Raw genomic sequence first — 22720 nt, 5'->3', positions numbered from 1 at the left:
ACTGCAGGATACTTCCGATGGCTGCCTGATGAGAACAATTGGGCAGATTATGCTAGGTTTCACCGAGGATGCCTTGGGAAACTATGACCTCAAGGATGCCCAATTTAGGATAGTCCAACGGCTCGTGGACATTGATTTACAATATCTACGAGCCAGAGCCAATAAAACTTGCTCCCCCCTGACTCTCAACCAAGTTAATAACTATGGATTGTGGATGGCTTCCTATTTTTATACCCTAACCCTTCCCAAGTATAGAAGAGCTTTTTCCCTAGCTCGCTTCAATGTCCTGCCCTCAGCACTTCTGGATGGTCATTACAAGAGGCTCCCGATTAACGAGCGGCTGTGCCCTTGTGACAGAGCCGAGGTTGAGACAGCGGAGCATGTCCTTCTATTTTGCCCTATGTATAGCGCGGACAGATCTAGGTTACTGTCTCTCCCTGAAATCGTCCCTCCTGGTCCTGATGGCTGTGATTTGTTTGTGCATTGCCTTGGGGATGTCTCCTCGTACATCACCTCTCAGGTTTCCAGGTTTTTCTTGAGAGCTGTGACCATTAGAGGAGAGAGCTGTAACCTCCCTTAGTTGAGCTTTTGGCGACTGGCTGCTGTGTCTCTTTTGTAGTGGTCGTGTTTTGGTCTGTGACTGTAAATAAAGTATTATTTAATTTGGCAGATTGAATTTCACCAGGCTCAAAGTTGGCTCAGCCTTCCATCCTTTCGAGGTCAATAAAATGAGGACCCAGATTGTTGGGGGCAATAGGCTGACATTGTAAACCACTTAGAGAGGGCTGGAAAGCACTGTGAAGTGGCATATAAGTCTAAGTGCTATTGCTATTTATTGGTGTGAAGAGAACTGGCCTATAGGATTGCCAAGAGTTAAACAGGACTGAATGGGTAACGTCATTATCACTAATGGTGGCCATAGGAGGCATCTGTAGTTTTCTTATGTTCAGTGACTGCAGCATCATTGCGAGGAAGGAGACACAATTCTGCTTCCATCTCATGGCTGGTAATAATAATAATAATAATAATAATAATATTCGCTCGCACAGAGAGGGACTTCTCCAGGTGCCGTCCACTAGACAATGCCATGGGGAGGCGCCTAGGAGCAGAGCCTTCTCTGTGGCGGGCCCAGCCCTGTGGAATGACCTCCCCCCGGATATTAGGACCACTACTGACCTCCGCTCCTTCCGTGTTAAGCTCAAGACCCACCTTTTTCAAATATCTGGCCTGGCTCAACCATAACTTCGTTACGCTCCTGAGGGGTTTTTAATTTAGCAATTTTATTTAAGGGGATTTTAAACTGTGTTTTAATTGTGTTTTTAGCTGTGTTTATTGTCTTTCACTTACAAGTCTACTCTCCTCCACGCACAAATGAAATTGTCCTTGTTTTTTCGTATGTATGTGTGTCCTATGTGTATTTTATCCTTTTGATTGTACGCCGCCCCGAGTCCTTCGGGAGAGGGTTGCGGCTAATCAAATAAAATTTATTATTATTATTATTATTATTATTATTATTATTATTATTATTATTATTATTATTATTATTATTATTAATAATAATAATAATAATAATAATAATAATAATAATAATAATAATAATAATAATAATAATAATAATAATAAAATTTATTTCTTAGCCGCACCCTCTCCCGAAGGACTCAGGGCGGCGTACAATAAAACACATAAAAACAATATGGACAATACACACACAGAATAAACGAACACGTGTACATGGAGGAGGTATGAAGATAAGAAAAGGCAGTTAAAACATAGTTTAAAATCCCCTAATAAAAGTTTAAAAGTCACAAAAATTAAAAAACCCGTCAGGAGCAGTGTGAACGAACTACGATTGAGCCAGGCCAGCTACTTGAAATAGGTGTGTCTTGAGCTTTATCCGGAAGGCGCGGAGGTCAGAGGTAGTCCTAATATCCGGGGGAAGGTTATTCCACAGGGCTGGGCCCGCAACAGAGAAGGCTCTACTCCTAGACGCCGCCCCCCGACATTGTCTGGTGGACGGCACCTGGAGGAGTCCCTCTCTGTGCGAGCGAATTGGTCGCAGGGTGTGTGTGTGTGTAAACTTGGAAGCACATGATAAGCTGGATATGTTCCATTAAGTCATGTGCCCAGAAGGAAGGACAAAGGAAGATATACAATGGAACAAACATTAATATTCCAAGATGTTGCTCACCTAGGGAGAAATAAAATAGAGAATATCATGGTTGAAAGGGAACTCAGAGTTCTTCTAGTCCAACCCCTGCTCAAGCAGGAGACCCTAAACCATTGTGGACAAATGGCTGCCCAATCTCTTTTTGAAAATCTCCTGTGATGGAGCATCCAAAACCTCTGGAGAAAAGCCATGGTACTGATGAACTGTTCTTACAGTCAGTTCATTTCTCCTTAGTTCCAGATTGGTTCTCTCCTTGATAAGTTTCCATTCCATCTTCATGGGATCATGACTTAGTGACGGAACAACAACAAAGCACAGAAGAGGTGAATGCTTAAATCTACCTGCTCAAAATATTCAACAATTTTCTGAAGTTAAATGCATTTGAGTTTTATGTCTCGAAATTAATACAATGCGTAATTCCCTCCTGCCTATGCCTTCTGCTCACCTGCTTTCTGTCTTCCTATCTAACATCTCTATTTCCAAGTCATAATAACCACCTAGAGACTTCAATTAGTTTCTAATGAAATGTTGCTCATTAATAAAACCCCAGGACAGTAAAACATAAGCCACCTGAGTTTTTGTTCTGCTATTCCCGGTCTCATACATATACACACGCACAGCACACATTTTCAAACAAATCTGCCATCTTTATTTTAATTTTGAATTGTGTGCATGGGGTTTATTCAGTGACTTTATACAAAGAAGGGAGACCTGAATGAATTCTATGGCAGGCGGGGTTTGCTTTAACAAGTTGTAATTCATTAGGTTAAAAATGAAGCTGGAAATGTTATATTGAAGCAAAAGTCTAATGTTGCTGATAATGATGAAGGAAGGCAGCTGAAAATTGCTAGTTGAAGTTTAAACTTTGAAACGTGAGGGAACACACCACAGTTTCAATCTATGGACATTTTTTTTTATTTTAATGTGTGTTTTTTTTTACTACTCCAAAGATTCAAATAGTCCAAAATGGGTTGGATTTGAACGCTTGAACCAAATTAGAATATTGATCTGAATTGATTTAGACCGTCGGTGAGGTCCCACAGATCCCTATCGGGACACTGCGATTCCGGTGGGGAGGGGAGAGCCCTGTATAGTCATTTACAATCCCTTTCCTGTTTCTGGCTATCCTGTCACTTTGATGTACCTGCTTGGGAAAGGAGGGGGAGGGAATTACTTTGGGCTATCTATTTTGTCTCAGCTCCAAAGAAACACCTCTTTTCATCTTCTCGCCTTGAGTTCTAATAACAACTTCACCCCTGTGGATTGGCTCGGCTCAGACTGGACCCATGGGAGGGGTTTCTGCAATGTTTAACTTAATGGGTTTTTGAGCGGGAGTTTCAGATTCTGCCTTGCTTCCCTTGCTATCACTTTTGTTAGGGATGTAACCCTAGGCTTGGCTTGGCAATGTATATAAGCTATGATTGTAACAAATGTATGTGTTACTTTAAATGTTAAAGAGATGTAATTGGTTTGTTACCTCAAGCAGCCATAAGAGGGAGCCAGAATGGCTGTTAGCTCTCTGTTTTGTTAGACGCTGATCGGTGTATTGTGAGGTATTGTGGTTTGCAACTGTTAGCTAATTTTGTGTGCTAGACTGACTATTTTGATAACTGAATTACTGAACCGTGTATGACTTGGACTGTTAACCGGACTCTGAATACCTCTATATTTCTACATAGTAAACTACTATATTTTTATACTATTCAGTGTCCCTGTATGCTGGTTTGTGCGTGTTCTTCCATACCACTCTCATTACGCTTCTCTGCATACTCGCTCTCCTAACGGGGAGCTTAATTACTTTACAACCTTCCCTCAGTAAAAGTTTCCTTTTGAAATAATGCCTCTTTCAAGAGTTCTGCTTTCTTGAGAAGAGAGGAGAGGCAAGTCCTAACACCCACTTTCCTAACTGGACTTAATTTGCTTTGGGCAGAATCAGACCATCAAAATCATACTGGGGCAGACATAAGTGGGTGCATTTCAGTGGATTCAACGATTTTAACCAATCCATTCTTTTCAATCCTCTCAGGGTCCCAAATGTGTCTAACTAGATTCACAGTATTGAATACTTACACTAACTTACACAAGTGAAACTATCAACACAGAACCAGAAATATCCTTATTCACATGACTTTGTGTTTGATGTTAATCTTGAAGAAGACAAAGAGCCAGTTTGGTCTAGTATAAGGTACTCAACTTTGGCAATTTTAAGTTGAGGTGGTCTTCCGCTCCCAAAATTCACACAGCCAACATGGTTGCCTGGGGAATTTTGGCAGCTGAAATCCACACACTTAAAGTTGCTAAAGTTGAGAAACCCTGGCCTAGTGGCTAAGGGGCCAAGCTACAATCCAGGAGATTGTGAGTTCTAGTGCCACTTTAGGCAGGAAAGCTGGCTGGGTGATTTTGGCCAGTCTCTTTCTCTCAGTCCAAGCTACCTCACAGGGCTGTGTTTGTGGGGAAAATAGGAGGAATGGGTATTAGATATGTACAGGTGCATTAGGTATTATATACTATATTTTTTGGAGTATAAGTTGTACTGGAGTATAAGATGCACCAAGATTTTGAAGAGGCAAATTTTTTAAAAAAAGTTTTTGCACTCTGCAGACCTCCCAAAAACGGCCTGTATTTCGCAAAAAGAAGGGGGCCATTTTTTGTCCAAAAAATGGCCATGCATAGCCTTTAGGAGGCTTGTAGAGTGCTCATGGGGACTGGGGGAGCCCCAAAACGAGCAAAAAACAGCCCGTTTTCTGCTCATTTTTGCCCTCCCCAGTCTCAAGGAGCACTTTGGAAGCCTCCTAAAGGCTATGCACGGCCATTTTTGCAAAGGGGGTGTGGTTTCAGGAGGCTAAAAATGCACTATTCAGTGTATAGGACACACCCAGATTTTCACCCTCTTTTTTGAGGGAAAAAGGTGTGTCTTAGACTCTGAAAAATATGATAATTAAATAACTGAGATGTTTATAAAATACTAAGGGCTATGATGGCTCAGGGATTAAAGGTGCTGAGCTTGCAGCTAGAAAGCTGAGAACCTGGGTTCAAGATCTGAGCACCGTATGATGGGTAGACTTCCATGACTTGCCCCAATTCCTGCCAACCTAGCAGTTTGAAAGCATGCAAATAAGAGTAGATAAATAGACCCCTGTCAAGACTGATTGGCACTTTCACCTACATTTTTCCTTCACTCACAGCTTGACAATAACAGGGAGGGGGTGGATAAAATAACAGGGAGGGGGTGGATAAAAAGCAAGGTAGGGAGAATGGTATACAAGCACCCGTGAGCACCATGGGACATTGCTGGCATCCCAAGGACACACTGAGCAGATGTCCTGGTGTGGCTGGCTGTTTTCCATAACAAAATGAACAGGTGTGATTGGTGGATGTTTTGGATTGTGGGTGGCCCATGGGTGGAAGTGGTGGAATTAACTACACTTGTCTTTACACGGGAAACCCAGACTCGGTTTTGCGTCTTCTGTGCCAATGTGGTTTATTCAGCAAAGTTTTATACTCTTGGTAAAATAAGGTCCCAGAGTTCCTTTTTTCTGGATTCGCCAACTGGACAGTTGACAGGAACCACTTCAGTGGAAGGATAATAGTACTCTGTACACCTCTGCATATTGTCACATTAGCCACATGACCACAGAAGTAACTTGGACAACGCTGGCTCCCTTGCCTAGGGAGACGAAGATAAGCACAGCCCTCTAGAGCAGAGGTGTCAATCTCAAGGCCCACAGGTTGCATCTGGCCCATGGGGTGCTTAGATCTGGCCCATGGGGCCAGTGAAGGACCAGCCCATGTTGCCTCTGCCAGCAGAAACAGAGCTCAGGAGGGCTCTGTTTTCAGCTGTGATGACCTCCTGCAGCCCTCTGCCATGAGTAGCCCTCCCAAGCTCGGTTTTCACTGGCAGAGGGCTGCAGGAGGATTCCCCAGCCCAGCCCAGACCACCACAGGTGCCCCCAACAAGTTATGATGGGCTGGACACACACACCCAAGCCATGTTCCCCTCCCCAAGGTCAAACACAACCGTGATGCGACCCTCAATGAAATTGAGGTTGACACCCCTGCTCTTGAGTCAGACACAACTGGACAGGGGAAATGTTTACCTTTACCTTAACTAAATAATTGAGTTATTTATAAAAAATAATACAGGCAGGATTTAAAAAACAATCTTAAAAAAATACTCTTGGTACTTTTAACAAAAGAATCTTCTTTCTTACTCTGCTAATTGGTTGTTGCCCAGTAATCCTGTTTAGGATGACCTTCTCCCTTTTGGGAAAGAGTCAGTCATCAAGCTATCCCGTTTGGTATGAATTTCTCAAACCCACTTTGATTGTTCTCCCTGTATGTGTGGAGATGGGGAGGGGAGAGAGTGAAAGATATTCCTTTTTTTTAAATAAGCAATATATAGTAGACCCATTTTTTCTCATTCTCCATCCAGGTTCCTCCTCCACTGCACTGATGCATGAAAAAGTAAGAAAGAATATTTAAGCGCAGAGCTCAAAATGTTGACATTGCGGTAGTTATTTTTCACCTCCAGTGAGCTTCCACCTTATATATTTGCTCTTATTTTTTTTTAATGGAAATGCTACCGATTATAGCTAAGCTTCTGGGGCTCTGAATCGTCAATGGGATGAGTTAGAGTTATAAACATATTATACTCCCGGCTGGACTAACTTCACTTCAATTCCCTTTGAGTTCATATTTCAGTTTATAAAAGCCTAAGATCAGAATCCATGTCTTTACTTTTATTTAAGTAGAGCTTAATTAATATAAGTGATCCGGGGGGGGGGGGGACAAATATTAACATGAATGTCACTATTGCAAAACCAGCTCGGGGGAATAATGGAAAATCTACGTGCATGAAAATTATCTTGTAGAACTCAAAGATCAATTTTAATGGACTAAGATGAGCCAGAAGAAATATGGTTTTGTTGCATGCTGCCTCTTTATCTCACACCAGAGGGAGCTCACTGATCGTCTCCTGGAATGAATAACGCTTGCGTAGCTCTAAAGCTCTTTTATTTCTCCATTCTCTTTGTGGGCATTGTACTGAATTTCTCTGAGAGAAAGAGAATTACACAGAGTTCATTATAAGGAGCGATAGTAGCATCATTCCCATTTCCTGGACTTTCATACAATATGAATTAATGTTTGCAGGGACTAATGCCAGCTCTGCCTACAATAAGGTCACCATCATCTATGGCTTGGTGTTAGATGAGGCAACGCAACTCATGTGTAATTGTCACAACCAGATTGGATGAGGACAATGTCACCTTGTCACAGAGTGGACCCAATGAGTTTCAGGTCCTTCAATAACCTCAGTTCTGATCATTAAAGATTGGTGGTCATAGATATAGCTTGTGGGATAACAGGTATGCTTTTATAGTAGTATATCCTGTTTGTGAACTGGTAGGGAAGGTAAGTGAATCCCACCCCTGATGTTAATAGAGGTTCCCTGGAACATTGACTCCATATGGGCATTTGCTAACATACATATCAGCAAATTCATTGATCTATAGTTCCCAATAGTTTGGGGACTGTGAGTCCAAACTACCTATAGCAATTAAATGCTATGCTTTCAAGGCACCTGTTTTGATATTTTGAACTAAGGTCCTCCTCAAAGTTTGTTCAATGGTCCCCTATCTCCTGAGACTATACTGTCCCTGGAGTTGCTGTTGGATGAAGGGCAATGTGAGGCATTAAGAGAGATTTGATCTGGCTATCCCTAGCATGTATTTTGCCCCCAACAGGCTTTGGGATAAACCAGGGGTGTGCAAACTTGGGAAATTTAAGACTTGTGGACTTCAACTCCCAGAACTTTAAGACTTGTGGACTTCAACTCCCACCCTTGGACACCCAAGGGTGTCCAAACTTGGGAACTTTAAGACTTGTGGACTTCAACTTCCAGAATTCCCCAGCCAGCCATTCCCCATGCTGGCTGGGGAATTCTGGGAGTTGAAGTCCACAAGTCTTAAAGTTCCCAAGTTTGGACACCCCTGTCCTATATGAATCAGAATATACCCATGAAGTGCAAACATGGTAAAGAGTTTGAAGACAATCAGGCACGCTGAGAAATTTTACATGCGTCAAAGTCTTCTTTGAATGTTCCAAATTCACTAACAGGTGGTAAAACAGTTCATTTGTATGCAAACTGCAGAGAGTTCTGGGCAAGCAGCTTAGCAGTTCCCCATTCTATTACCACTTGAAGTATCTGAGCATCTAGCCTGGACCAGTCACCACGAGCCAGACTGTAGGGGACTGGAGACTAAAACATATGAAGAACGGTTTCAGGAACTAGGTATGTCTAGCTTAAGAGAAAGAAGGACTAGGGGAGACATGATAGCAGTGTTCCAATATCTCAGGGGTTGCTACAAAGAAAAGGGAGTCAAACTATTCTCCAAGGCACCTGAGGGTAGAACAAGAAACAATGGGTGGAAACTAATCAAGGAGAGAAGCAACTTAGAACTGAGGAGAAATTTCCTGACAGTTAGAACAATTAATCAGTGGAACAGAAGTTGCCTCCAGAAGTTGTGAATGCCCCAACACTGGAAGTCTTTAAGAAGATGTTGGATAGCCATCTGTCTGAAACGGTATAGGGTTTCCTGCCTAGGCAGGGGGTTGGACTAGAAGACCTCCAAGGTCCCTTCCAACAATACTATTGTATTGTATTGTATTGTAATAGGACAGTTCAAAATGGAAAGCTCGAGTAGGATTTAACACAAGAAATCCCATTAAGATGATTTATACCGTATGCTTCCGTTACTCATAAATCACCCCCCCCCCCTGAATTTGTGCAAAGGAAAAGCAAGCCACGGCTAATCTGTGTGACCTCTCTCATGACTTTTCCTGTTCCCCAAGCCAGAGTAGAGCTTCTGCTGGTGTCCATATGAATGGCAACTGCAAGAATCCTCAAATAGATAACATATAAGCCTTGCGCAGACAAGATGAACGTGGCCGTGATGCCATGGGCACGAACAGCCCCACAAGTTTTGAGTGTTAGCATTACTGGGGGGGGGGAAAGGAGTCATAAATACAATAAGAGGAAGAACTTAAATTCATGGGGAAGAGCACCGTTACGTATATCTACGTAATTGATAAACTATAATTAAATATAATCAGATTTCAAAATCCAGTTTGTTGTGGTAGTTAAGACACTAGGCTAGAACTCGGGAGATGGTGAGCTTTAGTCCTGCTTCAGGCACAAAGCCAGCTGGTTGACCTTGGGCCAGTTATTCAACTCTCAGTCCTAGGAAGAAGGCAGCAAGGGGGCAAGCCGCTTCTAAAAAATCTTGCCAAGAAAACTGCAGTCTTGGCAGGACACCTTATACCATAACCATCCCAGTCAAATAGTTGTCCAGTCTATTTTTGAAAGTGCCTGTTATGGAGCACCCACAACTCCAGGGGGAAAGCTATTCCATTGATTAACTGTTCCCACTGTCAGAAAATTTCTCATTTCTACGTTGGATCTCTCCTTAACAAGCCACCCATGACTTCTCATCCTGCCCTCTGGTGTTTTAGAGACCAGGTTAAACCCCTCTTCTCTGTGACAGCCCTTCAAGTACTGGAAGGCAGCTATCATGTTCCTCCTAATCCTTCTCTTCACTAGACTTGATATACCTACCTAGCTCCCTCAACTATTCATCATATGATTTAGCTCCAGACCCTTTATCAACTATTTTTCTGCACACTTTCTTGTTGGCAGGAGTCAACACTCACACACACACACACACACACACACACACACACTCACACAGAGAGAGGGGGGAGAGAGAGGGAGAGAGGGGGGGAAAGGGAGAGAAGGGGGGAGGGAGGGAGGGAGGGAGGGAGGGAGAGAGAGAGAGGGAGGAAGGAGTGAGTGAGTCAGATTTATATTTTATGCTGGTCTGACCTTCTCCCGGCTCCCTTCTCAAAATCATGCACTCCTTAGCCTAGAAAATGTGATACAACACCAGTGTAGATAATCAAATATTCAGAGTTGGTCTTAATATTAGGCAAAATAATACAACCACCTAGGCAGAAGAAGTAATCTCCACAAAACATACCATTGGAACTCTGGAGATAATTTGCCGTGAGATCAGTGGTGGGTTTCAGCCAGTTCGCACCTATTCAGGAGAACTGGTTGTTAACTTTCTAAGCAGTTTGGAGAACCAGTTGTTGGAAGAAATATCATTTTGTTCTTTTCCACTTTAGAGATGCTAATCCTGTAAGGAAGGCAGGAAGGAAACATTCTGGTGTTGTTTCTAGCCTCATCTTTATTGCCCTGCTTACAGAAACTGCCTCTCCGGTTAACCCTTATTACATTGTAACACCTAAGATGAAGCGCCCATCGACGTGAGTGATGTTGAATTGGCCATGGCCACATGGTCACATAACCATCGAGCCATGCCTGCCCAGCTGATCATTAGAGCAGAGAACCGGTTGTTAAATTATTTGAATCCCACCACTGCATGAGATGTCCTGATGCTCTCCAATATACATGCCTTTGAAAGGTGCTAATTTTATCACTGGAGAAGAGCCTAATGCTGGGAAAGATTGAGGGCAAAAGAAGAAGGGGATGAGAGAGAATGAGGTGGCTGGATGGAGTCACTGAAGCAGTCGGCGTGAGCTTAAATGAACTCTGGGGGATGGTAGAGGACAGGAAGGCCTGGAGGAACAGACACGATTTCACAACTAACAGCAACAAAGGCACGTTTACTGGAGAGCATCATGACATCTTATGATAATGATCTCCGTGGTTCCAATGGTATGTTTGGTGGAAAAAGTATTTATGTATTTCATCTTTGCAAGCTCTCCAACGTCTCAATTTTACCATACCGTCTTGCATAATTTTTTGAACTCAAGACTTTACTTCCTCATTATCCTCTTCCTCCTCACCACCTTTTATTCTCAGCTTCTGCTTACATTTTTTCAAACAAACTATTATCGCATCCATCCTCACCCCTTCTTCCCTTTCAGTTATAAGACCCAAACACAATAGGATTTCTTCATTGTGAAATCAATCCCAGCCCTCTTAGTCTCTGCTTCACTTTCACCAAAGGTTTCTTATCTGACACAGTGTAGAATACTCCAACATGTACCCATTGTTCCAAGAATGGTGGCATTATAGCTCATTAAAAACAGGTTCATAGAAAATGGCATCATATGATGACAGTTTTCTTTGTAACGCCTTTGTGGTTGCTACTAAAATGACATTTTGCTTTTTCTCACACAGCTATTTGTCATTTTTCTAGTAAGTCTCTATCAACTCAAACTCCATCACTGAAGCTTATTTTGTTATTTTCCTTTTATTTCATTGAACTTACGACACCTCACTTTGCCCTTACTTATACAGCGTCACAGTTGGCATTTTATTGCCCATCCAGTTGGAAAGGATCTTTTAGAGCAATGTTGTCAATCTCTTTTTGAAAACCTGCAGTGATGGAGCACCCACAGTTTCTGTTGGTAAGCCATTCCACCATGCCATTAATTAATTGTTCTCGTTGCCCAAAAATTTCCCCTTAGTTCTAGGTTGTAGCTTCCTTTAACGATCTTCCCACCTGTTACTTCTTCTCCTGCCCAGATTCTGCACTTTGGAGAATAGATTGACCACCCTCTTCTCTGGGGCAGCCCTCCAAGTACTGGAAGGCTATCATATCACCTCTAGTCCTTCTGTTTGTTAGACTAAACATACCTAGTTCCCTCAATTGTTCATCATATTGTTTACCCTCCAGATCCCTTGCCATCTTTGTTCTTCTGCTCCTCTGTTCTCTGCCCTTCTCTGCACTCTTTCTAAGGTATCAACAACTTTTTTGTACCATGACGACTATGTTGGTGTCCCAAGTGTGGTCTCACCAGTGCAGTATGGAGGGTACTGTCACTTCACGTCAGGGGTGGGCTTTAAACATTTCAGCAATGGGTTCTCTGCCCGGTTGCTGGGTGGGCGTGGCCATAGTGGGCATGGCCTGGTCGGCCTCCTGCACCACAGCAGGAGGACCATTTTCACCTTCCCCAGGCTCTGGAGGCTTTCCTTGAGCCTCTGGGAAGGCAAAAGCTGCCTTCCCTCAGGCTCCAGAGGCCCTCTGGAGGCTGGAAATGGGCCCGGCCTTTCAGAACTTCTAGGAGGCCCATTTTCCCCCTCCCGAGCCTTTACTTACCTCCCCACCCTGCACTTACTTACCTCCCCGCCCTGCACTTACTTACCTCCCCGCCCTGTACTTACTTACGTCCCTGCCCTGCACTTACTTACCTACCCGCCCTGCACTTACTTACGTCCCTGCCCTGCACTTACCTTGCATCCAAAATGGGCTGCATGGAGACTCCAGGGAGGGGAGGGGTAGGAGAGGCAGGGTGGGCATGGCCAGCCAGGGACAGGATTTGGAGGTTCTCCAAACCAGCCATAACATTAGCTACGAGTTCTCCCAAACCTGGGCAAACCCGTAGCAGCCCACCCCTGCTTCATGTGATCTTGAAACTATCATTCTATTGATGTAACCTAAGACTGCATTGGCTTTTTCTGGCAGCTGCAGTACACTTCTCTCATGCTTCCCTTAAAGATTGTCACTCTAAGCCTCAAACATTGTAAAGTGTTGTTTTACTGAGTACTCTGACAAGCTCCACGATGCAAGCCATGATTCAAACAGTTTGATCCCAAACACCTACTTTTTCCACCACCAGCTGAAAGATGCCAGGGTTCAAAAAGGTTTTGAAGACTCCTAGAACCTGTTGGAGGCAATGGTATGCAGAAGAAGAAAAAAACATGGTGCTATTTTCACTTCATCCTCCTCCACGTTTTCTGACTCATATCCTTTGATTGATCAGAAAGACGTCTTGTTGATTTTATTAGGCTCACGACAATCAAACCATGTTAATGAGAGCAATAGCAATAATGGCTCGCATAGCAAAATGAAAAAGAAGAGACCTTCAGGTTTTGTTTTTTTTTCAAATTCAATACAATTTGCTAAATGGCATGACCAATTGAAATGATGGGAGGTTTGAAGTGAAATTCTTGGCTCGGGAAGCAGAAAACTCGGAGAGCCTTTTTTTTTCTTTTCTTCCAATGATATTATTTTTTTTCCCATGCTGTGCAACCTCATATGCCTGTCACCGGTCTACATTTGGAAGTTTGAGAATTCAGATCAGACAGATTGATCCACAAATAGAAAACTCTCTTCTGACGCATCCTAAAATGGATACTTCCTGATGAGGTATGAATATGCTGGAAAATTCTAGTCCCAGATGACACCCATAGATGCTTTTCTCTGCTCTCATGCAGCAAAGGAAGTTGCAACTGTTTGTGTCTGAATTTTGTGATATTTTTGTGAACCCTAAAAATGAGGGGAGGGGCTTGGGCATTAAATAAGTAAAATAAAGATTGCAATTTTTTTAGTTCTTTCCTAATCTGACATGCCCTTGGTGTTTGTTTTATTTTCAAGATTCAAAAACCACAGCCAAAGATTTGCTAGTTAAGTATTCTGAATTTTATGGTCCCAATATTAGGGGTAGGGATAGCAGATTGGGGAATGCTGGCTTTCTTCACCTAATCACCAAATAAGACAATTAGGTTGTGAGAGCTCTGTGTTGTGGCTGAGAACTGGCAGCAGAGTCAGACAGTGAGGAGGTTGGGGAGGAACGTGGGCCAGTCCTGGAGTCTGGGAAAAGCTCTGAGGATGGCTCTGGGTCAGAGGCAGAGATGGGGCCAGGGCTGTCTGACAGTTATCAGCTGCCTTTGGAGTCAGACATCAGTGAGGCAGAAGAACAGCTGGAGCCTGTTCCCGGTGTGTGAATGCACAGAGTTTCCAGATGAAGGGAACAGCTAAGGAACAAGGATCGACTTGGGAGTAAGGCCACAGGTGGACAGTGAATGTCCCCTCCCAGAGGAAATAAAAGAGGAGCAACAGGGGAGTGGAGTTTGCAGGAGACATTTCCTGCATTCTTGCCAAGTATTGCAGCATCTGAAAGATATCGGCCTGGCCACTCTCCAAGCCTGATAAAGGTCGGTAATTGTGAACTATCTTGAAAGACGGTGGGAGAGGAAAAAGTTTGCTGGAGAGAAATTCACTGTAAATTAAATAAAAGGGTTTATTGAGACAAGGACTCAGCTTCATGCTGCTGGGGAAGCCTCAGTTAGAACACTCTGGCTCTCAGAAAAACCAGCTTATTATCTTCACTAACTTCACAATGGACCTTCACCACCATCTCCGTTGTTTCTATCTGACAAAGAAGACTGAGGTTAATACAGATGGGTTCATTATACTTCAACGAGGGAAACGTTATGCTTCAATGGTTCAAGACATATTTTGCACAGAAAAGAATTCTTGAAGTTTCTAAGATTCCCAACAGAGGGAATTGAACCGAAACAAAGATTAGTGAAGTAGGCTTCATAATTGTAAAAGAAAGGTGATTTGGTTACACAAATTACATTACAGGGGTAGACAAAGTCTAAGATCTAATTAGAAAGGATACTATGTAGCATCTTATTCGCTATATACTGGTCTAAAAATAAAAGTAAAAAATTTGCTTGCTAGCATCTGTAAAACTACATCCTACCTGGAGGAAAATCCAACATCATTAGAAATTACAGGTAGATAGAAGGAAGTGAACGCAGATTAACACTTAACACAAGTGTTAAGAGTGACGAGGGAAAAACATTGGAGTTCTGGTTAGCCTCAACTTACAACCATTTGTGTTAATTGGTAAGTTGACCATTCAAAGATTCAACGGTACTGAGAAAAGTGGCTTATGGTTAGTCCTTCCACTTGCAGTATATCCACAGTCCCATGATCAAAATTCAGACACTATGCAACAACAGTTGCAGCATCCTGGGGTCATGTGATTTCCATTTGTGACCTTCCCAGCTGGGGTCCAACAAGCAAAGCCAATGGGGGAAGCCAGATTCACCTAATGACAGTCAGATGCACTTAACAACAGCAATGGTTCGTTTAGCAACTATGGCCAGAAAGGGACAGAGAATCAGGCAGATGTCAGCATTCCACGTAATGCACCTATAGAAAGCAGAGCTCTGAGGCAGGTAGATTCCTCAAAGAGCAATTTATTGGATACATCATATTGGCACATATTGGTGAAAGCCGGCTCTGAAAATTCCTGCAGCTTTCACCTAATTAAAAAGTAAACGTTTCCCCTTTCCCCCCAGTCACTGGTCCTGCTGTCCAATCTAAGTGCTGGCCAGTTGCTTGGTTACTTCACTCCCCCTCTGGCCAGCCCCCTGTCGGAATGTCCTTGGTTCCCACAGGAAAATGTTTTTGTTTTGGCTACAAAACCCCAGCTATCTATTCCTCCCCCCCCCCCCCCCCGTCCCTTCTTCTGCTTTGTGGCAACTCTGAAGCCTCCAAGGTGACCTCAGCCAGGTTCTCTTCAGGGTTGACAATTGGACCCAGGCTTTCTTGGAGGGTTCAGGGTTGCCAGCAGAACTCCTTTACCAATGTGTCACTGAGTGAGTAGGGGGCTAAGTAAATATTTCAAAATAATATAAATAAACTGCCTTGCTTCACTATGGAAATTCTCCTCCCATTTGTGACCCTGAGGACTATCTGCAAATCCTTAACTCTCTATCAATGCTCTGTTGCCCTTGTGCCCACTGCAACATATGTAGCATAGGGAAAGAGTGAGAGGCACTGCACTGAGACCTTCAACACTTTCAATGTATTGGAAACCTTGGAGACATGAATATCCACAGGTGTGGCAAGAAATGTCATGAAATCATTGCTCAAATAATAAAATGGCAGGAGACCTGAGATGTCCTTGTGGATTCCATCAGATGTCTCTGCTTGCAGCCAAAGTTTGCCCGGTCTACAATTGGACAACCTGTAGTTCTCATTAGCTCCCTGGAATCTAGCAACAAACAAATACATTTCGGTGGCAGAGTCTTTTAATTCTTCTACAAACTCCAGGAAGGAGAAAGGACAAATCAGAAATGACAGCCTCTACATCACTGCCATGTTCTTTGCAGCCCTTGGAGATTGGAATTGTTTCTTTTTAAAATGTTGTTTCCACACCAAAAAAAAAAAAAAATGTTCCTGCTCTAGACAAAACTTAATGATGGGCAGCTGCTTCCCTTTTTGCTAATGCGTGTAACACCACCAGTGACAAAAGTGCACTTCAATGATACCAATTTAATACCATCTAATATCAAGTTTAATCACAAGTAATTCCTCCACCTCCTCACAGATGCCTCTTAGATCTACGCTTGGCTTTTATAGGTTATAAATCAACTTAATTCTAAGTCATTTGTTTTTTTGCTGATCCACAGTTCATACTTCTTATTAACAAGCATTCAAGTGTGGGGGCGGGAGTGACAGCTCTTCATCATCATCTGCTTTTATTGAAAGGACAAAGTAAATTGATTTCCACTGTTATAAATAGTAAATATGAAGCATCAGGTATGAAGTGTTGACTCCTAGGTAACCTTAGCAAATGTCTTTTCGCTCCGTCTGAATTTCTGCATGGCTTTGCTCAACATTTATGAGAGTGAAGTTCGCCTTCAGAAAATAGCAATTCTATATACCCTCTATACTGGTTAGAATTCCTTATCACTTACCAGAATCACTCTACATGACATCAATAAAGATTCTCAGTCATCAGGTAAAGTCAGCATATCGTCCCCAACAATCTGTGTCTTCGTTTTACTGACCTCGAAAGGATGGAAGGCTGAGTCAACCTTGAGCTGGTCAGGACTGAACTGCTGGCAGTTGGCAGAATTAGCCTACAATAGTGCATTCTAACCATGGTGCCACTATGGCTCTTGCTTATCCAACTACTTGGATAAGCAGTGAAACATTTCAAACCAAAAAGAAAAATAAGTCCAATTGCTGTGATTCAACTTCCAGACAACACTACGGTGATAGCATCTAGAACCAAAGCTGAGCAAAGTTAGAAAAAAATAACCAAATGTTATCTTTCTCATGCAAAACATTTTTCCACTTCCTTAGTATCACCAGTTATCTCATCTAAAGTTCATGGAATCCTGCACTGCAAAAGAGAGCAATATGACGCAACTTTAATGAACATGTATAATATGTAATATTTCTCCTCAACTCTCTAAATTGGCTGTGCCACTCCGTGCACATATAGTGTTTGTATGGGAGGAGTTAATAATTTTGATGGAATTAAGAACTATAGGGAATCCATTCCCAAGACAGAAGAGGAAATTGGTCTCCCAAGGTCATAGAATATCTAGAATTATAATACCTACAATTCCATTTTAAATTGTATTTTTATTCCAATTTTATTCCAATTCCATTTTGAATTGCATTTTATCAAATTTCATTTTAAATTGTTTTTATCAAGTTTTAGTAATAATTTGTTTCTGGAACGTTGCACTTTGAAATGGCTGAAGGGCTAATCCATAAAGACTCAATCTATGTAATACCTAGCTCAAGATTTGCAATCTTCCAGATTACAACAAAGATGCTTGTTGAAAATCCAAAGGTTGAAAATCCAAGGAAAATCTATAGAATGTAAGTAAATAAATAAACATCTTCTTGGACCCACTACAAGGATTGGAGGCAATGATTTTGCTCCTATCTGAGTAAACAGCATCAGACATTGCCGTGAGGGAGGAAAAGTCTGCCAACTTTCTTCCCCCACTAAATATCTACATGGAGATTGTGGTTTGGGGAGATCTATTAGTATGCTCATGATTCCCAGCTACTGTATATATCTCTATCACAGGCTGAACCAAAGGTACATACAGAATTTTGAATCAGTGTCTCAAGCCTGTTCAAATTCAGATAGGATGGAACAGGTTAAAATCAAACAAAATGAAGTTACAGTTTGTGTAAAAATTCTTATCATAGCTGGTGATTTTTTGAAATGGTAGCTCTCTTCCTATTAGAGCATGTTAAAACATACAATGAATAGTTGGAGGAACTGGGCATGGCTAATCTAGTGAAGAGAAGGACCGCGGAGATATAATAGCAGTGTTCCAATATTTGAGGGGCTGCCAGAGAGAGGAGGGAGGTCAAGCTATTTTCCAAGGCACCTGAAGGCCACACAAGGAATTACGGATGGAAACTGAACAAGGAGAGATTCAACCTGGAAATAAGGAGAAATGTTCTGACAGTGAGAACAATCAACCAATGGAACATCTTTCTTTCAGAAGTTGTGGGAGTTTCATCACTGGAAGCTTTCAAGAAGAGACTGGACTGCCATATGTCAAAAATGGTATAGGGTCTGCTTGGGTGGGGGTTTGGGCTAGATGACCTACAAGGCCCCTTCCAACTCTGTTAATCTGTATCTATCTATAGGTTCATGATTTGGGATAAACGCACAGCTATAGCTTGATGGAGGGATGGAGGCCATGGCTAAGGGGACTTTCAACTAGCTGCTATGATAACTCCATCCGTACAAAGAGTGAGGGAACCTTAGCATGGTAACCCATGCTCTCATTGTTGCATATTTTAGACTACTGCAATGAACTTTTCATGGGTTGCCTCTAATGACCCCATCCCCAGAAACTACAATTGATACAAAATCCAGTAGCCCGTATATAAATAAATCAAAGTCCCTATAGTGAAATAGCATTTATTCTACACTCACTGTGTGTGTAACCAATGAGCTACCAAGGGCAATTCAAAGTCCTGGATTTGACCTATAAAGTGCTATAAGGCTTGACATCAATAATAATAATAATAATTTGGATTTATTAGCCGCTCCCTTTCCAAGTAGGACTCGGGGCGGCGTACAATGGAGCATAAAACATAGAAGATAAATAACAGCACATAAACGTACATAAATACAAAACACACATACACGGAGGAGGTAACAAATTTCATCATTTAGACAGTTAAAAATCAGCATTAAAATACCCCAATTGTAAAAACCCAATATGCAATTAAGAATTAATATTTAAAGACAATTTAAAAAACAGTTAGGAGGAATAAGAGAAATTACGATTGAGCCAGGCCAGATAATTGAAAGAGGTGGGTCTTCAGCTGTACACGGAAGGAGCGGAGATCGGAAGTGATCCTGATGTCACGGGGGAGGTCATTCCACAGGGCTGGGCCCATCACAGAGAAGGCTCTGCTCCTGGGTGTCGCCCCCCGGCACTGTTTGGCGGACGGCACCCGGAGAAGTCCCTCTCTGTGTGAGCGAATTGGTCGTAGGGATGTGTGGGGCAGGATGCGATCCTGCATATAACTAGGCCCTGTGCCATGAAGCGCTTTAAAGATCATAATCAAAACCTTGAAACGCACTCGGTAGACCACAGGAAGCCAGTGCAGCTCGCGCAGGAGAGGTGTTACAGGGGAGTATCTAGTCCTCCCCATAATCACCCGCGCGGCCGCATTCTGGACCAACTGTAGTCTCCGAGTGCATCTCAAGGGAAGCCCCATGTAGAGAGCATTGCAGTAATCCAGGCGAGACGTCACTAGCGCATGGGTGACTGTGCGTAGGGCATCCCGGTCCAATAAGGGGCGCAATTGGCGCATCAGGCGAACCTGATGGAACGCCCCCCTTGCCACGGCTGTTACATGATCATCCATGGACAGCCGGGCATCCAGGAGGACGCCCAAATTGCGCACCTGTTCCATGGGGGCTAGTTGGACGCCCCCGATGGCCAGAGATGGAAGCACCTGGTTGAACCGGGAGGCCGGAAGCCACAGCCACTCCGTCTTGGAAGGGTTGAGTTTTAGTCGGTTGCCATCCATCCAGACCCGTACGGCCTCCAGACACCGGGACATCATTTCGACGGCCTCATTGGGGTGGTTCGGGGTGGAAATGTATAGCTGAGTATCATCAGCATACAGATGATATCCCACCCCAAAACCACGGATGATCTCGCCCAGCGGTTTCATATATGTGTTGAACAGGAGAGGCGAGAGCACCGATCCCTGTGGCACTCCACATGTGAGTGGCCTCCGGGTCGAACTCTGCTCCCCTGCCAACACACGTTGCGTCCGATCAGAGAGGTAGGAGCCAAACCACCGTAAAACGGTGCCCCTGACTCCTAGCCCCTCTAGCCGGTGCAACAGGATACCATGGTCGATGGTATCGAACGCCGCCGAGAGATCTAATAGGACCTGGATAGAGGAACAACCCCTATCTCTGGCCCTCCAGAGATCATCAACCAATGCGACCAAGGCCGTCTCCGTGCTGTGCCCGGGTCGGAAGCCGGACTGGCGCGGGTCTAGATAATCATTTTCCTCCAGGTGACGTGGGAACTGCTGTACCACCACACTCTCTACAACCTTCGCTAAAAAAGGAAGGTTGGAGACTGGACGATAGTTGACTAGGTCCGTTGGGTCCAGGGAAGGCTTCTTGAGCAGGGGCCTCACCACCGCCTCTTTCAAGGCGGCCGGAAGAGACCCCTCGCCCAGCGAGGCGTTCACCAGGCCAAGGAGCCAGTCACGCGTAACCTCCCAGGATGCCAGTACAAGCCAGGAGGGACACGGGTCCAATAAACATGTGGTGGGTCGCAGACGTCCACGCAACCTGTCCAAATCCTCGATGGCAACCGAGTCAAACTCCTCCCAAAGCGGTCCCTCAAGACTCGCCACGGGCGTCTCTACTGAACCACTGAAAGGGGCCCATCCCATCCGGATTTGAGCGACTTTGTCCTGTAGATATTTCCCAAACTCCTCTGCTCTGCCCTGTAGTGGGGCTTCCCGTGGTCTCTCAAACAAGAGAGAGCGGGTCACCCGAAACAGGGCGGCAGGGCGGTTATCTGCAGACGCAATAAGAGCGGCACAATGTTGACGTTTGGCCGCTCTTAATGCCACAAGGTACGTCTTCAAATAGGCTCGTGCCTGTGCTCGGTCAAATTCGGAACGGGAGGATCTCCAACGACTCTCTAGGCGTCTCTTGTGGCGTTTCATCACCCTTAGCTCCTCGGTAAACCAAGGTGCCAGGGTGGTTCGTCGCCGCAGGAGAGGCCGCAAAGGCGCCACCCGGTCTAGGGCCCCGGTAGTCGCACTATTCCATGCGTCTACCAGGTCCTCCACTCGGGGGCGGGTCAGGTCCACAGGAGGTGGCCCAAGTTCCGTCTGGAACCTATCCGGTTCCATCAGGCGCTTGGGGCGGAACCATCTAATACCTTCCAGTTCCGCCTCCTCGCGGCGGGGGGTAGCACCAGGGAAGTCCAGCCGGAGAAGTGAGTGATCCGACCATGACAGGGGAATAATGTCTAGATCCCCTCTTCCCAGATCACTCGTCCACTGGCCAGAGACGAAAACAAGGTCCAGGGTGTGGCCTCCCTCGTGAGTAGGGCCCTGAATTAACTGGGTCAGGTCCATGGCTGTCATGGAAGCCATGAACTCCCGAACCCCCTCAGACGCTTCTCCCATCGACGGCAGATTAAAATCCCCCATCACTAAAAGTTTCGGGGTCTCAACCGCCACCGATGAGATCAGCTCAAGGAGTTCGGGCAGGGCCGCTGAAGTATAGCGAGGAGCCAGGTATACTATCAGCAGGCCCAACTGCCTCCCTGGGCCCCATCTCATGCCGAGGGACTCATACCCGGATGTCTGCGGCACGGTGAACTCTCTCGGGTCTAAGTCTTCCCGGATAATCACTGCTACCCCGCCGCCCCTTCCCTGGGCCCGAGGCTGGTGAAATGCTCGATAACCTGGCGGGCACATTTCCACAAGGGGTAGACCTCCCTCGTGGCCCAACCAGGTCTCGGTTATTCCGGCGAGGTCCGGCTCCCCCTCCAAAATTAGATCGTGGATGAGGGGGGCCTTATTAACAACGGACCTCGCGTTGCATAACAGCAGTCTCAGGCCTTGGGTCTGTAGATCCTGACCACCTAGTATGCAGGGGTTGGTACAAACGACCGGGAATGACCAAAAACCCCGGTCTCCCAACCGACTACGCGCTCTTAAACTGTCCTCGCACCTGCCCCTCCCCACGACCGTTGGTATTAAGGAGCCCTGCACAGGAATGCTATCTTCCCTCTCCTCCCCCACTCCGCTCCCTCCTCTTTCGACCACACCTAGGTGCCTGGCTCTTCCATCCCTCCTAACCGGTTCCCCCCCCCCATCCCTACAACCCCTCCCCCCCCATCCTTATAACCCCTTACAACTTTTAAAAAACATTTAATTAAAAAACCCCTTAACGTGCGCTTCCTCCACCTCTCTGGGTTAATGAACCCGTCCTCAAGGTGGGCCCTTGAAAGGGCAGGAGGCCATAGCTGCGAGAGGGGGGAATCTCGTAGCTGTAGTAGGTCTAGCCTCGTATATAACATCAAGATATGTCTTCTTCTTAGAAATAGTTGGCCCAACTCAACCAGTATGGCTCTCCAGAAACATCTCTCCATGTAGGGGAGAGGACTGTCAGGCTTTGCTTCTCTGTAGCAGCACCCATATTAAGGAACAATCCCGCCCCCCGCTCCTCAAGATTAGATTGACATCTGTATTGTTGGCCTCCTGAAACCTATGAAGGAAAATGGTTCTGGAGAGTTTGTTGTGCTTTGTAGTTGTTCATCCCTTTGTTGGCCTGATTATGTTCTGATTTACGTTAAAATTACATTTTAATGTTTTAAGCCACCAAGAGTATTAGTGGTTGTGGTTGTTGAATCCAGATTATTGCATAGATGCAACAAACAAATGAGTAAATAAAGTTTATCCA

At 44.4% G+C, this 22720-nt stretch overlaps 1 protein-coding gene and 1 long non-coding RNA gene across 10 annotated transcripts in view; one reads left to right on the top strand and one right to left on the bottom strand.

Annotated features, from left to right (window-relative positions):
• LOC309396068 (uncharacterized protein) overlaps positions 1-22720 on the bottom strand; it is a 193186-nt gene that overhangs the window by 44695 nt on the left and 125771 nt on the right. The gene's annotated exons all lie outside the window — the stretch shown is intronic.
• Positions 1-22720, top strand: part of LOC309396084 — a 415466-nt gene that overhangs the window by 341985 nt on the left and 50761 nt on the right. The window contains exon 5 of one of the 5 annotated variants that reach the window (XR_014176037.1): positions 12661-13542. The exons of the other annotated variants lie outside the window; for them this stretch is intronic. This is a non-coding gene — a long non-coding RNA (uncharacterized lncRNA). Of the gene's footprint in view, positions 1-12660; positions 13543-22720 lie in introns of those variants that run through there. 5 annotated transcript variants of the gene reach the window in all.

Source organism: Natrix helvetica (assembly GCF_964273705.1).
Source record: "Natrix helvetica genome assembly, chromosome: 8".
Taxonomy (NCBI): Eukaryota; Metazoa; Chordata; class Lepidosauria; order Squamata; family Natricidae; genus Natrix; species Natrix helvetica.
Note: the sequence above shows the minus strand (reverse complement) of the source record. Positions and strands in the feature narration are given on the sequence as shown.